Raw genomic sequence first — 21,798 nt, forward strand, 5'->3', positions numbered from 1 at the left:
TTTATCCTGGTGGTTTAGCTACTCTTCTGCTATCCTCCTACCTTGCTCAGCCATGGAGTACTGCTCGTAGGCTTCTGCAATCCTTTCTTATAGATCTTTAATAGTTTGCACGTAGCTTTCTAGCTTCGCCCAGTGCGGCTTTCTTTCGATCATGGCCATGGCCATTAGTGCCTCCACCCCCTATCGAGTGTTCTCCAGGTCATCATGCAGGCTTCTTGTGGCTTTGTCTATGGCCTCTTCCTTCATTTCCAAAACGGTTCCTATTTCCCTCTCCAGCCTTCCTTGCTCTTCCATGACCACAGCAGGAATGCCAGGGCATTCTCTTGTTCTTGGCATTATTCTCTTGATGCCCGGTCTCCTTCTTGTGGGATCTCTCGTAGTTATACATGTATATCTTCCACCCGTGCCATTCGTTGCTGGAGCTTAGCGTAAAAATGGAAGAAAGAGCTCGAGAAGGAGGTGCTGTAATGAATTTACAAGCTTGCTGTCCTGTAAAACAGCAGTGATAGAAGAGGGAATATGGAGGAATTTGATCATGAAGAAGTGGGGGATGATGATGGGGATGAATGGGGCCAGTTTCTGGCTATCTGTGGGTGCTGTACATGAGTTTACATCAAAGAAAAATGATGCTGAATGAAGAAAAACGAGCTCTTATTTATAGGAGAGGGAAGAGCTAGTACAAAAGGGGAAAGTGGAGTAGCACAAGACAAGTGTCCAGCCACATGTCATGAGATGTGACAAGTGGTGGGACACTTGGAAACTTGTGTGACAAGTGTCTTGACACTTGTCTCTTCTCTATGGTCTTCCTTTTTGGGTTGAATACTATCAAGAATAGAAACAACCAAATTTAGTAAGCATAGTCAGAGTACAGAACTTACTATTTTTAGAATGACATCCCTATTTTTTAGGACGCATTTTTAGGCTAATTCGAGGCTCCTAAAATTTAGGGATCTCCTAAAATTTAGGGACCCCCCAATATGGGTGTCATATGAAAGATTTTTCCATGTACATCGCAAAAATGGTATACGAATCTTCATGTGACTTTCCTATGCAAAGAAATGTGCATTTCAAGCTTTCAGCCCCCCACACATGCACATTATACAAGCATTTCATGATCATGCCATCTTGTTGATTGTAACTGTTTGTTCTGGTGGATCTAGCCCACACTTCAAGGCATCAATCCTTTCTGTGTGCGAGTCTAACCCTGATATGCGTGAGTTCTAGTCACAGGCGCCCAATCGGGCCATAGAGGTGGAAGTGTGAACTATCTTTTCTCTAACCCACCGCGTGGGTCTACCATAACCTGTGATGACCACTCATCAATGGCCAACTCCAATGCACTTTTCTTTATATCTAATTAGTGCAAAGGAAATAAATTTAATAAATCATTATATAGACAAATTAATGAAAAAGGATACAAATTCTGTTTCTATAGAGTTGTGACACCAACAAAGGCACCCTGATTCTATTCATAAGGGCATTGTACCTTTGACTGGAAAGAGAGCATGGACCATATTTTCTTGTAGCTTAATCTCGGGATTTGGGATATCTACTAAGCTTATCCCATCCATTGTGTGTACGGGATCCTTGTTCATCCCTAGCATGCTACACATCCCTCTTTGGGCGTCACTTGGTTCTGCTAATAGTTAAGCCTAGGGGCTTCTCCACCACCACAGGGCTCAATTCCACCTCCACTTGGTGGACTTCTTCCCTTTCCTGATGGTCATCATGCCACATTTCCTTTTGGCATTGAAGCTTCTCAGAATTTCTACATACTTTTCCTAGTTGACTGACCTTCTACATACTTTTGTAGACCGCACTGGTCCACGAGTTGTTTTATGGGCGGCTCTTCCATGATGGCATCTTCTAGGTTTATGGCATGCTTCAATATGAACGGGCTGTAGCCCCTCGTTTCTAGCATCAAGCCATACTTAGCTTGCTCTTCCTTTGTGAACGGAAGCTTGCTACCTTTATCTTGCCTTGCCATTTTAGGTTCCTGTCATATATCATGGTTCACCATTAGTATTCTTAAGACATTTTCTTGCTGGAAGATAAGTAGGAATTGATCATACCTTTATGGAAAGAAGAACATGCTTTAATCCTAAAAAGAGAATTTTGCTTCGAGTAGTTCTATTCATTTCCAGGATTTTATGATGCTTTTCCTTGATTTCACCTTACTTTGCCTTACCCCTTCCTCCCTTGGGAATGAGAAGAATCCTTCCTAGGATTAGACATGGGAGAGGCAAGACCATGGAGCATGTAGGGTGCTATTTACTTGGGCAGAAGCCAATTGTAGAAATCATGGTTGTATTCCAAGTGGGCATGACAATTGAGATTACAAGGTCTAATGCATACTTGGGTGATGTAAGTTAGGACATCTGTGAGAAAATCACTGGAGTTGATGCGAATAGCCACATGTAGCTCTTGTTCCGCAAGGATGCGATCAATGTAAGGAAGGGCCAAGACCTGGTTGTCTAGGTGTTTGTATCGAGTGATGGCCAAGACCCTAAAAGAGGTTGGTGCTACGTAAGTCGAGTCATACTTGGCTATTTTGATCACACATTGCTGCTCAACATTAGTCATTATTTGGCAACCCCATTTCTCCCATTGGACACATAGGTTACACCATTTGTGTAGGAACGAGGAGTCAGAGTCAACAAGGCAAGTGAGTTCCTCAAGGCAGCAATTGATGCAAGCCTTTGGGGCTTGCGGTATGATGCTATTAGTCATCTTATGAATGCCTGCTCTTTTGAGATTTCACCATTATCGATCAACTCCTTTGAGACTTTGGGAGATGTTGCAGTCATAAACTCATATTCTTCCCAAGTGCAAGATAAGGAGCGAACCTCAGTGGCAAGGGGTTCATCAAGCAACCCAAGGTCAAGTCTTTTGTAACTCCTAGTGAATGTGGTAAAAGTGTTATCCAAGAGTTTGATGCAAGTTACCAAGTCATCTCTCATATTCTCAGCAAGATCCTTGGGGACTGATAGAAATGAACGTCGCTCATAGAAAGGCCTAAGACATGTTGGTGGTTGGGGTGGAATTGAGCTAGACACTAATGGTTTGAGGGGTGACTGACGTGACAATGGTGTGTCTAAGGGTAGCTCTTAAGTCTGATCAGTGTGTCCAGTGCTGCTTTGGAGTATTGAGGGTGGCTTCAGTGGCACAGATGGTGCATTTCCCTCTTCATGTGTAGCCACTAGGGTGCCATGCTCTCAAGACTTAGATGATTCCAGGGTATCACGCGGTTGTTTGGGTCGATAGATTGGTTGGGGTTTTTTTACCACAACCGTCGCGGGTTCTGTAGTCTTGGCCTCTCGAGTTTCCTGGGGATGGGGTGTGGCAAGTGTGTTGGGGTAAAAGGCCCTTGGGCTTGCCCGTGTACAGTGACCGCCCATATTCTTTATTCATATATATGAGATAGTGCAATAAGGCTATCATATCATTCTTGACAGCACCTACATTGTGTGTGCTCTTCTGTCCCACATCTTCCTCTTCTCCTTCTCCACTGCCATTGCATCCCCTTCAACTGGTAGCAGAACGGGTCCTTTGCGAGCGCTTCCCGAACTCTTTCCGGCATCAACACAAGGTATGGGAGTTCTTCTCTCACTTAATTTTCAACTCACAGGTACAATAGGGAGAAGGGGCAGCCATAGCTTCACTCTTTGGAGCTTGTTTCTACTTCCCCTTGACTTGAGCCTTTGTAGGCTTGTTTGGGCATACTCTAGGCCTCCATTGGGACTTGTCTTGCCTCCCCCCACATTGGTTTTGTACAAAAACGTGATGCTGGAATGATTCAACATTTTGTGCCATTTTACAGGCCTATCTACAGCTCAACCATCATTTGAAGTAGCCCCTCATCAAATAGGGCACTTGGACATGGCTTCTTGAGCCCCCTGACACTTGATTTCAACCTTGGCCTTGGTCTTCAAGCTTGGCATTGAGCATTGATGTGATTTACTTCATATTTGGGACTATTATACATAGTTTGTAGGTAGCCTATAGTAGTGCTACATTAGCATTTTTTGCTTGGACCACTTTGGCATTGACATTGGTTGCCCGATTGGTCTCGAATGCTCCCCGAATGCTCAAGGAATGTATGCCTATGATGTGAGATGCTTTTGGGGCTGAATTTTCTCATCCATTGACTATTTTACACAATCCACAGGCAGCCCAAAATAGGGCAGCCCCTCATCATTACATTTTATGCTTATGTTACATGATCATTTGATGCCTGATTATGCCCGATTATGCCCGATTGGTGCCTATACATATGGGAATGTATGCCTATGATTTGCCTGTCGATTTGAGCTTGTTTTGAGCACTGATTTGCTCAGTTTACAGAGGTTATTTGTTGCTGGAATATTCAGGGCTGAAGCTATTTATGCTACAGTTGGGTTATGCCTATGTTGAGAATAGCGAATGATGCTTGCCCATAAGTGGCTTTGTGTGAGAGATATGACAAAGATCTATGCTCTAGAAGCTCTAGGAAGAGATGTCCAAAATCGCATAAGCACAAAGAGGAAAAGTGGTACTACCCAAAAGCTATATAAGCATGTAGTTGACACTCATTTCAATTTAATGGCACTATCAATTTGAGTCACTCAAGATTGTGTTTATGAGTCCAAGCTAATCTATCTTCTTGGATCCTAATTCACTTGAGTTACAATTCCTCATTCTAACAATGTATTGTGTGTTTGAATTGCGTCCACCATAGTCAATCTAGTTCTAGGTCCGTGTTTATCAACATGGTATCAGAGCCATGGCTAAGCTAGGTAGCTAGTGGTGTGATTTCTTCTTTGCCCGAACCATGGTTGATTGACTAAAAGCTGTTGTAGGGGCAATTGTCAAGGGATGCTGAATGAGTCTCTGATAGACTAGACTCTTGCTGGCGTCCTCGTGAGTCCTCTGCAAGCATGGAGCAATGAAGCTTCACCGGTGTGGCAAGGCCAAGTGCTTCGCAATATCACTGTTCTTGATAGTCACCACATCATCCATACCCCTTCCTTTAATCTATTCAGTAGCAATAGATGACGAAGCAATGGCAAAGTCGCATCCAAAGGTCTTGAAGCAGGAATCCACAATCTTCCCAGTCTCGGGGTCAACTTTGATTTGCAGCTTCATGACATCCCCACAGGGAGGAGCTCCAACCAGCCCGGTGCCAACATTGGGATTCTTTAAAGGCAAAATCCTTTTTGACTACTTGCATTGACTGGAACAAGCTGTGCTATAGCCTTGTAGAGGAAGGCTCTTAATAACATGCTTGCCATAAGGAATCTAGCAGTGCACGCTCTTCCTTCACTGTAACCAGCTCTTCAGACATCATAAGTTGTAATTTTTTTTCCAGTTTGGGACTCCAAAGCTTGCCTGAGCTGAGCACTATTTTCTAAACCAGAACCCTCTAGTGTGGCCTTTCCAATCTGAGCAATCTCCATGAGACTCTGTGAGGCTCCTTGGTGAATATCCACATCAATGCTATTCAAAGACTTGTTAGCAACCTGAGAAAGCCTACCTCCGTTGCAACACTGCTGTCATTAGGATTCTCATGCAAGAGATAATGCAATACTTGCAGACCTTTCCATTGCAATCTTGGGTTTTAAAAAATGAGAGCTTATTTAAGACCAGCATATCCATATGTCAATTGAAAGGCTACAATACCAGGTTTGTTGTTCCAGAGAAGAGACGATAAGGCACTAAGTGACTTGGTGCGCATTGTTGGGTCAGAATCTGACATGAAATTGGACATGATGGACTCAAAGCACTTGAAATCCATAATAAGCTACTGACATTAAGGGTTGTTTTGCACCATAGTGGCGATAACTTCAAATGCTCTTATTATGATCAAAGCATTTGTATTTTTCAAGTAACTTAGCAAAGGAGTTAAACCTCCTATAGCATTCAGATCATTTGACATATCAATAGGCTCCACATAAGTCTACAACTCCTCTAAAAGACCTTGCAAGTCTTCAGCTGATACACCTTGAGCTTCAAGCACTTCTTGAGGCATGCTTATCACCATTGTGATTTCCTTCATCATTTTAAACGCTAAGTGTCTGAATTCATTGGTGTACTCACTCTAACAGGTAGTTCACACTAATTCACAAAAGAGTCGTTATATGCAAATACTCTATTGATCAAATCACTACTAGCATCTTCTTGTGAAACCACATTGGGATTAGACATTGCCATTGAGTTGAAAGCCGATTGGTAATACCTTCCCACACTTGAAATGGTTTGCCTACATCACTCTAAAATGTCCAATGTCAATGTACTCCAAACCCCAATGCTATCCAAAGAAATATGTATCCATCCTATATGCACAAGCCATTGCACTACTTAGAGAATACTAAAATGTATGTATCCAAAGATCTATGGCATATATGTCAAAGAGAGCTTGTCGAGACAAGGCCATGTACCCATCAATAAAAGCATGTACCACACATCAACAAAAGGGATAAGGAGCACAACAAAAGCCAAGGAGCATGAAGATAAAGAAGTCCAAGAAGACAAAGAAGATCAAAGATTGGAGCAAAAGACCAAGAAGAAGATCAAAGGTTGCCAAAGAAGCAACAAAACAAAAGTGATGAAGAAAATATTTTCCGCTGCTACAAACAAACAAAATGTTTTGCAAAAAATTCCCATAGAGGATCTTGAATTCCTTGAGTGGATCTGCTTCCCATAGTGGATGTAAAAACCCTACCAAGATGTAAAGTTTCAAGCCTTAACTTGACTAGGCTACCAAAGAGCTAGTCTCCTCATCCATGTTTGCATGTAGGGGGGGCAAAAAGCCAACAAGGGTAGAGACTCATCATTTGAGGGGGGTGTTGAGAATAGCAAATGATTTGTGTGAGAGATATGACAAAGATGTATGCTCTAGAAGCTCTAGAAGAGATGTCCAAAATCCCATAAGCACAGAGGGGAAAAGTGGTACTACCCAAAAGCTATATAAGCATGTACTTGACACTCATTTCAATGTAATGGCACTATCAATTTGAGTCACTCAAGATTGTGTTTATGAGTCCAAGCTAATCTATCTTGGAGCCTAATTCACTTGAGTTACAATTCCTCATTCTGACAATGTATTGTGTGTTTGACTTGCATCCACCATAGTCAATCTAGTTCTAGGTCTGTGTTTATCAACAGCCTATTGGTCATGGGGTGCTCCCGGCTATTTGGGGTTATGTACTGATGTATTTGGATGATGCCACATGGTTCTTTTTGCTCCTGGAATGCTTTTGAGCAAGAAGTAGAGCTCAATTATATGGTTCACTATCATTTTTTATTTGTAGCTGCATTCCACTTATGACTGCTTATACCTAGGCTACCCATGTGGATTTATGTCTTGGTGGATGCTTTTGGGTTCGTTGACTACAGTATGGCAGATGTTTGGGCTTGACAAGACTTGCATTTGAGGACTTTTGTGGAGCGCTTGGACATTGATTTGTCTTTTTCCATTAAACCTTGGATGCTACTTTGCCTCATGCTCCGATGGATTGGATCCCTAGATGTTGGGTTTATGTAGACATGTATTGAGCAGTGTTGCTTCCTTGTCTTGGCAGTTGGTTATTGAGCAGTGATTGCTCATTAATACTTGGATTTATTGCAGGATACCTGGTTGATTAGTGGACTTTACAGTTCTTGGGATGAGTTATGTCTTTCTTGCACCCTTGTTGTCTAGCTTCTATGCTAGTCAAGCTCTTGTTGCCCGTCCATGTTAGAGAGCATATGCTATGTATGCTTACCCATCTATGCACATGGTCTACTATTATATAACTTACAGATCCACTTGTATGGATGATGGTGTACATGTGTTTGGGCTTCTCTTGGAGCTTGACTCTTGCAGGATGCTTTGCCACTTGTCATTGCCACTTGTCGGTCTTTACTTGGCTTGGATGTTCCTAGGTGGCATGATGTACTGTAGAGCTATGCATATGCATATGGTTATGGGCTGATTTCATGGTTGAATACCATATGCTCTTATCACAGATGTCTTATGCTTTACGGTACTGTGGTTGGTTATGTCATGCAGTTGGCCACGACTCTTCTTCATGTGGGAGCTTTTGCATCCTTGGTTGATGCCTTTATGTCCTCTCATCCATTGAGGTTTCATGAGTCTTTGCAGCATGCTTCTACCACTGATGTACTTTCAGATGATTGTCTTTATGAGTAGGTTCCCTTTGTTGGGATAACCCTCGACTCCTTGAGCTCCGTGGATGCTATGGATAGCTCTATTCATGATGACTTGGATTCCTTCTTGGCTTCTACAAGTTCTTCAGTTACAGATGTTGTATGTTTCCATTGTGGAAAGCTTGGGCATGTTAAAAGAAAATGTTTTAGATGGATTAAAGAGCAGCAGAGACAAAGACTAACTCGACATGAGCAGAGAGTCAGTGATGTAGCAGGTGTTACCACTCTTCCTAGTGGTAAGGTACATGTAGTTACCCATGATGATGCACTTGAGCATGTCCTCCTATCATCTAGTTTCCCTACAGCTTAATTGCTCAATGATCAAGCCTATGTCTTTGATTGGCTATTAGATTCTTCAGCCTCTTGTCATGTTACCCCTCATAGAGCATGGTTCTCTTCTTACAAGGAGGTTGACAGATGTATTGATTTGGGCCTTGAGAAGACTTATGCTATTATTGGTATAGGGGACATACATCTAGCTTTGCCTGATGATGGGACTTCTCTTGTGCTCCATGATGTTCTACATGTTCCCATTCTCAATAAGAGCTTGATTTCTATCAGTCAGTTGCATGATGCAGGTTACTCTATTTCTCTTCAGGATAGGTCATGGAAGATCTATCGCGGTTGCTTGGTTTTGGCCAGAGGTTCTAGAGTTGTTTCTCATTACCCAGTGCATGTCTCCCATGTGGGAGATTCTATGGTTGTAGTTATTCGAATACCACATGCATTGTTATGGCATTATCTCCTAGGCCATATACACCACAGAGAGATGGAGATCTTGTCTCATTCAGACTCCATGTTGCATCCTTTGTCACATGCAGATATTGATGCTTTCCTTGATTGTACTTATGGTCCTTGCAGAGCCCCTTTGGCTCATGGCGATCATGAGAGGCATGATCCTCTAAACATTGTCCATTGTGCAATATATGGACCTATGCCTTCCCAGTCACTTGGTGGAGCATTTTACTTTATGACCTTCGTGGATCATGCTACCCACAATGTTTGGGCTTTTCCCTTGGTACAGATTGAGGATGCCACAGTTATGCTTGAAAAGTTTATGGATTCTATTAGTTGTAGGCCTAGGTGCTTGCAGATGGATTATGAGAGTCATGCTATCTCTCCCAGCTTTCAATCATATTGTCAGCAGTCTGGCATTGATTTCCTATGCACATGGTATTACAGGATTGCTCATGGCATGTGCCTAACTCTACAAGCAAAGGTTGCTTCTATGCTTACCACAGCTAGGTTATCTTATGGCTTTTGGGTTGAGGCCTTTACGAGGACAATCTACTTGCTTAATACGATGATGTGTCTGACTTTGGATGGTATTACACCACACAACGCATGGAGTAGCATGAGACCCTCCTATGATTACTTGAGGATGTTTGGCTGCCAAGCATTTGTATGTATGCCAGATATGCCTATGTCACATAGATGTATCCTCCTTGGTTATGGAGATGGTGACTTTCAGGCTTATAAGTTATGGGTTTTAGATGCCCAGTAGGTTATACGAAGCCGTCATGCTGTCTTTTATGAGACGCAGACATCTCTCAAGTCTCTTGATGCACATTCAGTGCGCTTTATGGTTGATGCTACAGCCGTATGTTAGTCTTCCGCTTTGCTGAGGCTACATACTATTTTGAGACATTGTCTAACATGTGTCTGAGATGTTGGCCCTTCTTTTATGATTGACTTTGGAGAGTCTATGTACTCTCAGTTGTCTCCTATGCACCACGCTGATGCTATGCGCTACTCTGATGCTTATGCATTACAACCTTGCACTCATAAGTTGTGCTCGCTTCATGAGAAGCATTCTTGGATTGCTTCAATGTATGGAGCTACGGGATCGCTTGTCTCCTGGATGTCATGGACTCAGGGATGATTGACTCTTCTTTCACAGAGATAGCATCCCCTTCAAAGTGATGATCGTGGTTGGACTATGCTTCTAGGATATTTCTTCTTGGGCACCCATATCCAGGTGTTCCTTCGTACTATCCTTGAGCTCACAACAACTCTTTGGGGATGCATTGTGGCTTGATTGTGCACCTATGTTGATAGCATCAGATCGGGTGTTTAGGTTTTAAATGACACTTGTTAGCCTTACAAGGCTATATTTGCTAGCTACAAGTAGGTCATTTTTGGTGCTTTGGCACCCATTTAAGCGTGCACTCTGTGGCTGTGGGGATGGCCTTAGTTGGGGGTGGTTTTGTAGTCTAGGTGGTTTTGATGACTCACAACCCCCCTCCCTAGGCTTGGTCCTAGGTAACTCTATCGGTGGCATGGTAGGCTTGGGTGGAGCCCCACTGCCCTTGCTGAAAGATGTCACAATTTGAATGTTTCCAATGGCAAGGTGAATGCGTTGCAAATCATAATCTACTTTGCAATGTGTAATTCAACAAGAAGTGTCGATAGTAGCCGGTGTGACCCAAGAAACGTTGAACTCCCTTATAGTCCTTTGGTGGCAACAAGTCGACAATGACCCTGACCTTCGAAGAGTCAGCGACTATGCCATTCTTGGACACCACCTGCCCTAGGATGCATCCATGCTTGACCCAGAACTGGCATTTCAAAGGGTTCAACGACAAGTTGTAAAGCCTGCATCATTCAAAGACTGCTCGTAACTTCTCCAAGTGTTCTGCCCAACTAGAGTGCACGCATAGGTCATCTACAAACACATCTAGCTCTTGTCTAAGCATATCTTTGAAGATGTGCACATTAGCCACTAAAAAGGTTGTAGGTGTGTTCATCAACCCAAAGGGCATTACAATGTAAGCGAAAACACCCCACTTAGTAGTAAATGCGGTCTTGTGCCTATCCTCGGGATGTACTTGCACCTAGTTGTATCATGAGAAGCCATCCAAGAAGCTGTAGGCCTCTTTGCCTGCTACCCTTTTGAGCATGTGCTCGATGTATGGTAATGGATAATTATCCCTTTTTGTCACAGCGTTAATCTTCTTATAATTCATGCACACTCATACCTTCCCATTCTTCTTCGAGTATCACAATCAGTGACACCCAGCCCATGTGCTCTATTTCGTAGATGAATCATGCCCTCATTAGCTTATCGATTTCCTCCCTCATGGCTTGGGCATGTTTTGGATTCATAGGGTACGGTCGTTGTTTTACCAACACCGCATCAGGGACCATTGGTATGTTATGCGTCACCACTCTAGGATCCATGCCTTTGAGCTCATCTAAGGACCAAGCGAACACATCCACGTACTCTTGCAAGAGCACCATGAGACTCACCTCTTCCTCCTTGGTCAAGGCGTCAGCTATAAACACCTGTCGAGGCTTCTCGCCTTCCCCTTCCAAGTTGACTTCCTTGACCTTAGCGGGTCCCTTAATCGGCTCACTTTTCTGTCCTTGTCTTTTTGCTCCCAGTAGGACCACTACTCTGTCATCTTTCTTAAACTTCATAAAGCGTCTCTGGAGGTCTTGTGGTTTCTTTTGCTGCTTCGCCTCCGCCTTCTTTATCTATCCTCTCCTTTTTTCCTTCAATCGCCTACGCCTTAGGTGGACTCGTAGGTCCCCCTTGGTGTGTTTGGTCCTAGGAGGTCTGGGGTCGCTCTCTGTACTAACCTCTGATTTAGAATTAAACTCACAATCCTCGCTAAAGGAAGGAGTTTCTCCTGGTAGGCGGATCTCAGTGGGTGCATCTATCCTAAGCAAGGGTGTTGCTAGTGGTTGGACTATCCTTGCTTGTTTGTAATCTATTGCTTCCACATGCTCCAGTCAGGAGCGATCGCATTCCACCCATATGACTCCTCTCTTGATCCTACAAGTACTCCTTTTTTGGGCTTGGAGTTTTCTTTTGAGCTGTTCTATCACCCTTCTTTCAATGTCGTATTCTACGGGGTCTACCTCTTCCCCGATTTCCTCACTACTGGAGTGGCAGTCCTCATACTCATCATCGGACTTGGCTCCTCCTAGCTGCTTGTCATCCCCTAGGTCCTTGTCTCTAGCATGTCCTTTGTTGCTAGCTAAGGCCCAATTGTACATTAAGTTCAGGTCATGCACCTTAGTCCATTTTCACTAAGGATCGTTCAGGAGGTCTTTAAGGGGCTTGAGATTAGCAATGGGATTGTCAGTCAATTTTCGTGTCAGATATTCAAGGATCTCATGTAGTTCTAGACTATTGCTAGGAATATGGGAAGAGATAGGTCTAGTTTGGCTACTTGAGCTCCTAGCCATCATACAGAGTGGCATTGTGGGCTCCCTCTTTGATACGCTTGCATTTTTTGTAGCCTGTTTGTACGTCTCCTCCTCATCTAAAAATGGGAGATAAATGGTTGCTAGGATGTGCATCCAATCTTGTTCATCCTCAGGACAAGGGACATATTTGGTTAAAGGTCCATGAGACTTCCTTACTAGTGCATCACCCCTAAGCATGGCAGATATGGCATCTAGGTTGACAGAAGTCGTCTTCCAAGTGTTAATCTCGACCTTTACTGCTTTCGTTTGGTTCCCTAGGAACATTAGACCATTGCCCTAGTCTTCACGAGCATTCCTCATCCAGGGTCATCCTAGCAAAATGTTGTAGTCCACTCCCTTCATGACAATGAAGTTCGCAGAGAACTGGACACCTGCGATCTTTACTTGCCAATTCTTTAAGACTCCAAATGGCCTTACTTTCATTCCATTAGCTACAGTGACATTGAACCTAGCAGTTTTGATAGACGAGTTTCCCCAAGCATGGAGCATAGTATGGCTCAACACACTCACTCCCACCCTGGTGTCTACAATTCCCTTCCGTATTACGTCTCCTAGGGCTAGGATAGGCAAGGCTACATGCATCTCAGTGCCTTCCCAAAAGGCATTGATGTGTAATGACTTTGGCACAGAATGCAGCATCAAGCTGGGTATTTGCGTGATTGCATCAGAATCCTACACGTCAGCGGCAACATACTCCACATCAATTCTTCCATCCAATGCTTCAACTCTTGCCATAGCATGGGGTCCTGCCCCTGAGCAGGTCTCCCAAACTCAGAGTTAGTGGGGTGGTCACTAACGTTGTAAGGAGTTTATTGGTTGCTTGCCTCTCTCCCAGGTTTTTTCTTCTTGGTCATTGATCTTAACTGGCTGGCTGGCTCATGGCATCTAGACTTGGCCTAGGTGGCACCACCTATGGCATGGGTGTGTCTCTCACCCTTGGTCATGCAAGTGAGATTGGCGTGCTCACACTAGAGAGATCCTCGTCCTCTAAGATAGGCTCAGCATACTTGAGGTGCTCCTCCTGGGCTTCCTTTACCCACTCCTTGACTTTGGCTATTACCTCAATTTGGCGCCTAGGGTGGAGATACTCCCCTACCTTTGCACTCCATTTCTCTGTCATCCTTGGAGCGATGGTCTCTGCCTCTACATCCGTGACCTTCTTGCCAGTCATAAGCATTGTCACATCCTCAGTCTTAAGCGTGACCTTTGCGTCATTCTTTTTCTTCCTTCTCCTTTGGCTCTTCTTTCCTACTGAGGTTTCATCTAAATTGTTGGGTCCTAGCAGTGATATGCCTACCTACTTCATCTATGCTATGGTCATGACATGCAACACGATGGGTGTCTCCTCACTGTCGAATGTCTCTACTCTGAACAGCCCCAAGGGCACTGAGGGTACAATTGCCTGATTAGGGGATGGCTTTCGTCTTGGGCAATCAGCAAAGAGGTGAGTGATGCCACACTCGACACATCTGAGATCAATTTTTTCCTTATTCGCTTGTTCTCTCTCTGGACAACGTGATGAGATGTGGCCCGGGTGACCGCAAGTCCAACACAAGATTGGATCTTGGGTCAGCCCTACAAATCCTCTCCCCCTACCTCTACCTAACGCCATCATCGGTACTAGTCGATAGTCCATCATGACTGGATTGCCCTCTTCGTCATATGAGATGTAAGGGTTTACGTAGGCTTTTTCTTCGTTAGGATCCTCCACGTAATGGACTGGAGCATCACTCAGAGGATGGGTCACATAGGGTCGTGGTGGCCTCGGAATGCCCGTCAGGTCGCGATCTCCATCTTAAAATCATAGTCACGAATAAAGGAGCCGATGATGGCTAGATACGTGAACCCTTTATGAACATATACATTATATTTTGATGGAGTATCCATGATTCCTAATAAGAAAGGGATTATTGGGATAGTTATTAGAGATCTGCAACATACAATCACGATGAAATTACCTATCTACCTTAGGGTAGGATTTACTAATAATATGGCAAAATATAAAGCCCTGAACATGGGATTGAATATTGCTAAGAAAGGTGGTATTCGCTAGTTACTAGTAAAAAGGGGATTCCTAGTTGGTTTTGAATCAATTGAATGGGATGTACACAGTATGGAATCCCATTTTTTGCATGTATTATCGCTGTTATAAACCTGATTGACGAGTTTGAGAGGGTGTCTCTTGTCCACGATATTGGAATCAGTTTACTGATTCCTTAGCAAATTATGCTTATGAAGAAGACCTCTTTTTCAATTGTGGTCCTTGTTTAGATCTCTCCATTGATGATGAGACAGGACCTGGTCGATTATGGGGACTTTTATTAGAACATGCTTTATATGGCAGGTGATGGTTAGTATGGGTAATGCAAAGAGTACCTGAGACCCATATACCATTGTTATCTTGGACCCATAGGGTGGTCAGATGACATTTTATGCATGCACCTCTTACTATATATGCAGGAGGTATGGGTCATAATTTTATGTATCTAGTTTAGGGCTAGGATCCCCCTTTTCTCCTTGGAATGGAGCGTCTTGTTGTATGTTAGTACTACTCCAAGAAGGGATGTGTATAAGCTGTATTGGTTTTTTAATTTAGGTCAAGAGGGCCGATTATTTTGGATGCACAATGTTATATTTTGTTAGGCCAAGAGGGCCAGCTTGTTTGTTGTGAAATGTTATATTACATTAGTCTAAGAGGGCCATGTATTTATTTGGTGTGTGTGCGGTTAATGGTTTTTTGTTTTAATGCTATACTAAATAGATTTGATGGAGTATCTTAAGTGAGCCTCTTGCTACACAAACGCTTCTTGTGGCCAAGTCTAGGTGATATCCTTTCTTTATGAGTTCTTTCCCTTTATGCTGAATGGTTGTGTGTCTATGGGGACTTTTCTTTCTTTAGTTGGGAATTGGAATTCAAGGCATGAAGCCCCAAAGTTTAGGTTATGTGTGTCTGGGGAGGTCCAAGCAGTTGTTTACCTCCTATGAAGACATTATCGAGTACTCTAATAATTATTTTAGAAGGTAGTCCTAGTGACCTTATTCTACTAGCCTACTAGGCAGTTGTTTCTAGGAGTTTCTGTTAGTTGTGAAGGTAGCTAGAGAAGCCTACCAAATAAAAGAAAGAGAAGAAACAATGCATATAGTATACAAAGGTGTGTAAAAGGGATTCTAACCCTTGAACAAAAGGAAAAGAATAAAATGATTGAAAAATCAAAGAGCAGATAATCATCGCCTTTGAAGGCCTACTAGGTTTCTAGGGACGAGTTAGATCGAGCCTTGTCTTCTTGGGGGTGATGTCTAGCTAGATAAAATAAATAAGGAAGATTGGAGCGAAAATAAGAGTGAGTGGAAGGAAAAAAGGACTAAGTGTCACATTGCGAGGGCTTGGTAGGTTCTTGAGTACCAAGTCAGGACTTGAGATTGATGCCTTGTTCTCCTTGGGTCATTACGCTCAGCTTCCTCCTTTTTACACACCGGAGCATCAAGTCCTAAAGTGTTAAATAAGAGATGAATTAAAATTTATCTAAAGTTATAAGATCAGGCTATAGGAGTCCTTGCCTAATAGGAGTTATTGGTCTAGTTGTCCTAGAGTAGGTAGGTAGTTCAAACCACCACTTAGGATGACTTCTTTGATAGTTCTCTTTAGTTGGTCTATGTTGGAAAAGTTGGTTAGCGACTAGCTTTGGATCTCTATTAGGTTATACTTGGTCTATTCCTTGTGTGTTTCATGCCTTGATTTTGACAGGGTGTAGGGTGAGAGTTTCTTGTGTGCTTTGTTGTGTATTCTATTTTGTAGCATCTTGATGCTCTTTATAGTTTCTTTATATACAAATCAGTTCATGGATTCAATGGGCTGAGTTGCACTACCCCGTGGTTGCCAATGAGAGTGGGAATTAAACACCAAGAAAATGTTGGATAAGTGTCAAATAATGTAAATTTAAAGTGAAAATGGAAGCTTGACGGAAGCGGGAGACACAGATCTAATAATTTTAAGTAGTCCTATAAGATGGAAATTCAAATTACTTTAAAAGACCGACCTTTGCAATGGTTGCAATTTTTTCATAATTTTTTCAAGTGTCAAATCAAAGCTAGACAGTTCACCGATAGTTTAAGACTTCAAGATGGATGCGCATAAATTTTTGGATGCAAAATCAGGTAGTACCAAACACACAAGATAAACTGGAAGCCGGGCACTTGGACAATCAAACTATGGCCAAGATTGGAAAAGGCATGGGCCTTGAGGGCCCAAAGGCCAAAAAAAAATCATGTAAAGGGAGGGACATTTTCAAAAAAAAACAACGTGAAGAAATAGCACCCCCCCATGCCATGGCGATTGATGGGGAGGAGAGGTTGGAGGCTATAAACAAGCTATTACTCTAATCATGTCAACCGATTTCTTCAATTTTTCGCTCCCTATTATTGGTCTCCATGCAAACAATGGCTATTTGGATGTAGAGATGTGGATTTAGTCTTTCTCTCTCTTCTCTCTCTCTCTCTCTCTCTCTCTCTCTCTCTCTCTCTCTCTCTCCAAGAGAGACCATTCATACGAGCAAAAGAAAGAGAAGAACGAGATGAAGAGTGCTTGTCCCGGCATGCACCATATTGATGCAAGATCGAGAGGATGCTGAGAATTGATGTTTCATGATGTGTGGAGATCAATGGCAGGTTTGATGGCTATCTATGTATTCACTTTTCGTGACCCAAACCATGCAATTTAGCGGTATGTCTACTTTATGAAGATTTTTTTTTTAACAGTTTATGATCCAAAGGAAGTGCATATGGTATGAAAATTTTTTGAATCTTGTTCAACATGTCTTTGAGGGCTCCGAGTAATAATATGCAGAACCCATAATTAGATGTGTTCATTATTAATAATTTAAAGTCCGAAATGCACGCTTTAAGTGAAAAAATAAGAGTTTCTGTCGAATTGGATGGAGAAATCATGTTCTTATGGAATGAAATGAAAAATAACAGTGGATCATAGTAATCCTAATCAAGATGAATTAGAAAATTAGAAAATAATAGTAATTTATTAATAAAAATAAAAATAGAATTTAAATAGAAAAAATATTTTTTATATGCCAAAAATTTACAAAATTTTATAAATGTGCTTGTGGATGTATGGTGGGTCTAAGGCATGCAATTTAGCCTTAGCTTAGTCCCATTTCTTTGTTATAGTGTGTGATTTGTTGCGTTTCAAATAGGCTGAAATTTGATTTTTTTTCTGATGCACTTTACATGTAGGACACATTTGTTTTGAAAGTTAAAGGGTTTAGTAGCACAAGTATACTCAGTATTGTTCCTATCCAACGAGGCAAATACATTAGTATGAAAAACATGGAGAGAATCGTTTGTGCACTATTAAAACATTGTTTTGAATAAATAAAATGGTTGAGCACAACAAATCATCCCCTCTTGCATTGCATTCATTACATAGTATCGAAAATATATATCTTGGATGCATAGCATCCAATTTTATAAATATTGACCTACGTTGAGAGTGTGAGGAGTCCGAAGTTGTAGGGTTAGTGATTTGTTTCCTTTGGGGGAATTATTCAATAAATGGCTATACTTTATCTCCTAGAACAATTGATTAAAGGAGAGGACTATGTATCGTACGTGTTATATGTTTGAACAACGCATCTTGGGGCAATCCCCGAGGTGTAGGAGAGTCAAAGTGGGCTACTGTAGTCAGCCAAGGGGTGCTCCTTATCTATGTGATATGAGGTGCTAGACACCATTATGTTTGGGTACTCCTTGTGAGAAGTTGGAAAGGGACCCGTTGGACTATAAATGGTACAAACACATGTGTAAGTTACATTAGTGTGTGTATCCTCAAGACACTCCTAGTCGTAAGGCCGTGGGTTGTTTTGGTTGAGCATAGAGGCCGGCTAGAGTCTTAGAGCCAATGTGTTGGGCCCATTTTTGGTCCCAAGATTAGCAATGTTTGGGCACATGTCATTCAAGGGAATGAAAATACTTACCCATTTTTGAAGTATCTTTTGTCCCTTGACTATAAATGTTTTGATTCCTATGATCATTGTCTTTATGGTAGGCAGACCCATAGTTTGCATAAGAAGTCTAGCATTACATAAATAGGTGATCCTCTACTTCTTGTTCATTTTGAAGTGTGTGGACCTATGCCTTACAAGTTATTAGGTGGCACATGAATTATTTCATTACTTTCATTTATGATTACTCACATAATGTCTGGGCATATCCCATAAAGCAAAAATTGAAAGTCAACTATGTTTCAGCATTAACTTACTCTTGTTGAGAACTAGTTTGGGTATAGATTGAAATGCTTATGATTTAATAATGGGAGTGAGTACATATTTAAAGCCTTTGAGAAATTTTGTGATGAGAGGGATATTAAGGGTCAGTTGGTCTGCCTTGTACACCCCACTCTAGAATGATATGGATAAGTGCATGAATAAGACAATTCAGGATAGAGTCTATAGTATGCTTAGCCAATCACAACACTTTTGTATAGATGTAGTTAATACTATCATATATTTGATTAATTGATCCCCAATGACAAGCACAATGAGCTAGATCCTAAATTTTTCAAGTGTATCTTTCTTGGTTATGGAGATGTAGTTGAGATGGGCTATCACTTATGGGATTCGCAAGCTCAAAAGGTCATCTATAGCCATGATATTGTTTTCCATGACGAGAAAATGCATAAGCAACCTAAGCAAGTCATTGAGATACGCAGGGTGATATTTCAGGATAAGCCTCCTATTACTATATAGCCAATTAGACATCTTACAATAGTTGGTGCTCTAGTGGCCCAAGGCCATGATGGTAGACAAGAGGTACAAACTCCATAGCCTATTTTGCAGTGGTCTACTAGGGATAGATGTCAACTTAATCGGTTTGCACCCTCTATGGATTACGTTATGGTGATAGATGTTGGTAAGCCTAGTACTTATGATAAGGCCATGTGCAAAGGTGATAGTCACTCTTGGTGGGAGAGGGCCATGTAGTCAGAGTATGACTCATTGCAAAAAAATCATACATGGGATTTGGTTCCTTCACTTAGTAGAAAGCATGCTTTGCCATGCAAGTAGGTATACAAGTTGAAGAGTACCCTAGGATGTCCAAGCCGGCTTATAAGGCCCGATTAGTTACTAAGGGTTTTAAGAAGGAGCATGGGGTTGACTTTGATGAAATCTTCTCTCCTATAGTCAAGATGACTGCCCTATGCTTAGTTTTGGCTTTGGTTGCATAGTTAGATTTGGATCTCTATCAAATGGATGTCAAGACAACTTTCATACACGAGGACTTGCATGATGAGATTTATATGCAGCAACCCAAGGGCTTTGAGAAAAAAGACAAGAAACACCTAGTATACAAGTTAAAAAAGAGATCTTATGGCCTTAAGCAAGCACCTAGGGAATGCTACCATAAGTTTGATGCTTTCATGCATTCACGAGGATACACTCATAGTGATATGGATCTATGTTTATATACAAAGAAGGAATGTGATGGTATCCTTATGATTTTGGTACTCTATGTGGATGATATGTTGATTGCTGGGAACACTCATGATGAGCTTAATACCTTGAAAAGTCAACTCAAGAAGAGCTTTGAGATGAAGTACATGGGATAGGCCTCACATATTCTTGGGATGTGCATCATGCATGATTGCTCTAAAGGGCTACTTTACTTGTCATAGAAGGAGTATATTTAGAAGGTCCTTGAGTGGTTTCATATGCAAGATGTTAAGCGTATTTACTAACCTTTACCTTCTCATGTGAAGGTTCGTCAGGTCAATTGACCGTAGTCTCTGATGAGTAGAAGGCTGAGATAGCCAAGATCCCTTATGTATCTATAGTGGGTCCTTTGCCTTTTAGGAAACAGGGTTCATTCGCATAACTTATAGCACAGACATGAAAACAGAACAATAACTTATCTTCAAGTTAATCTTTGTATCTCGCCCATACATGACAAGCTTATGTATCCCTTCTGCCCTACAGAAGTAATTGGTCCAAATCACATGGCACCACAAATTCAATCATTTATCTAGAATAAGATCTCCCAACATGCCTAGACGTTGGGGGGCCACGGAGGTCTACAACTCCATTCTAGACCTAGCAAGGGGTGTCCAGAGCTCCACCTGATCCGCAAGCTATCTAGGACTGAAACATCATTCTCGTGGTTGGCCTTTTCACCACTCGACCTTCAGCCCATGAATCGAGCAGTGCCCTCTTTAGATTAATCCGTGGTGCGATCATGGAGGTGATCCACCCGTGAAAAATATCCTTCCTTATTAAATCCTTTAGGAATCCATCACAACAAGGCATTCAGCCCTAATATCATTTTCTAGGAAAACATTCCTTTATCCCCATGGCAACTTGTCATCACAGGCCCTTGCCATGCATTTAGCATAAATCACAAGCACTTGGAACAATCATCCAAACAACAAACTAACAACCAGTTGAATGTAAAAGCATTTAGGATTTTATTCGATCAACCAACAAAAAACCAATTGTATTTTTTTCCAAATAATGCAAGAATAGTCGCGATAACATTTCCATCACATATATGCTCTCCCCTTTGGGATCAAAGAACAATTCTATGTAAAATTTACTTAACACTTGTATGCACAATTTTTTATGTCATGATTATGCCATTCATAACCCCTAACCAATTCTTCCTTGTAATTTCTCTATCAACAAATAAGCCATATGCAACTAGGTGCAATTAACTTCCCTTGATACATGCACTTTGCAAGCTCGATCTTTTGAATACGTGAGATGAAATGACCTATACTCGTGCATCACAGTATGGGGCCTAACGTATCTCATACGAGGATCAAAACAACCATCTATCAATTTGGAAATATATTACTTACGACCGGTACGGCAGTTGGATTGACAGTGATGCCTTCGTCTGAAGCTTCGTTGTTGGTTGTGGGATTGCCATCTGCACGCGACATCCTTTGCTTGGAGGCCATCATCTGCAAGTAGATTCAAGAGATAAAAAAGGCAGAATAGATTCGAGATGGGAGCGTAAGAGAAGATGGCTTAGTCGAGGATCGAGATAAAGGGAATTGAATTAGCTCTCTCCTTTGCAGCCTCTCAAGATAACTCTTCTCTCTCTCTCTCTCTCTCTCTCTCTCTCTCTCTCTCTCTCTCTCTCTCTCTCTCTCTCTCTCTCTCTCTCTCTCTCTCTCTCTCTCTCAAGCTCTCTCTCACAATCTCTTGGAGGGGTATCATTCTCTCTACCTCTCTCTCACAGCCTCTTAGGGTCTCCTTATGCTCCTTGTGCCTCCCCATGCCTCATATTTATAGTGAATTAGAGAAGAGGCTTGTGGCTGAGAAGAGGAGCTCTTTGTGGAGGGAGATCTTGGAAAGATCAGTGATCTGATACTCAGATCATAATTCTGAT

The 21,798-nt window shown here is 42.0% G+C and overlaps 1 pseudogene; it reads right to left on the reverse strand.

Annotated features, from left to right (window-relative positions):
- Window positions 1-5,227: 5,227 nt before the first annotated feature.
- LOC148016539 (uncharacterized) lies at window positions 5,228-6,034 on the reverse strand (annotated as a pseudogene).
- Window positions 6,035-21,798: the final 15,764 nt, after the last annotated feature.

Source organism: Lygodium microphyllum, chromosome 23 (genome assembly GCF_053477565.2).
Source record: "Lygodium microphyllum isolate KBCC chromosome 23, Lygodium_microphyllum_v1.1.10, whole genome shotgun sequence".
Classification (NCBI taxonomy): Eukaryota; Viridiplantae; Streptophyta; class Polypodiopsida; order Schizaeales; family Lygodiaceae; genus Lygodium; species Lygodium microphyllum.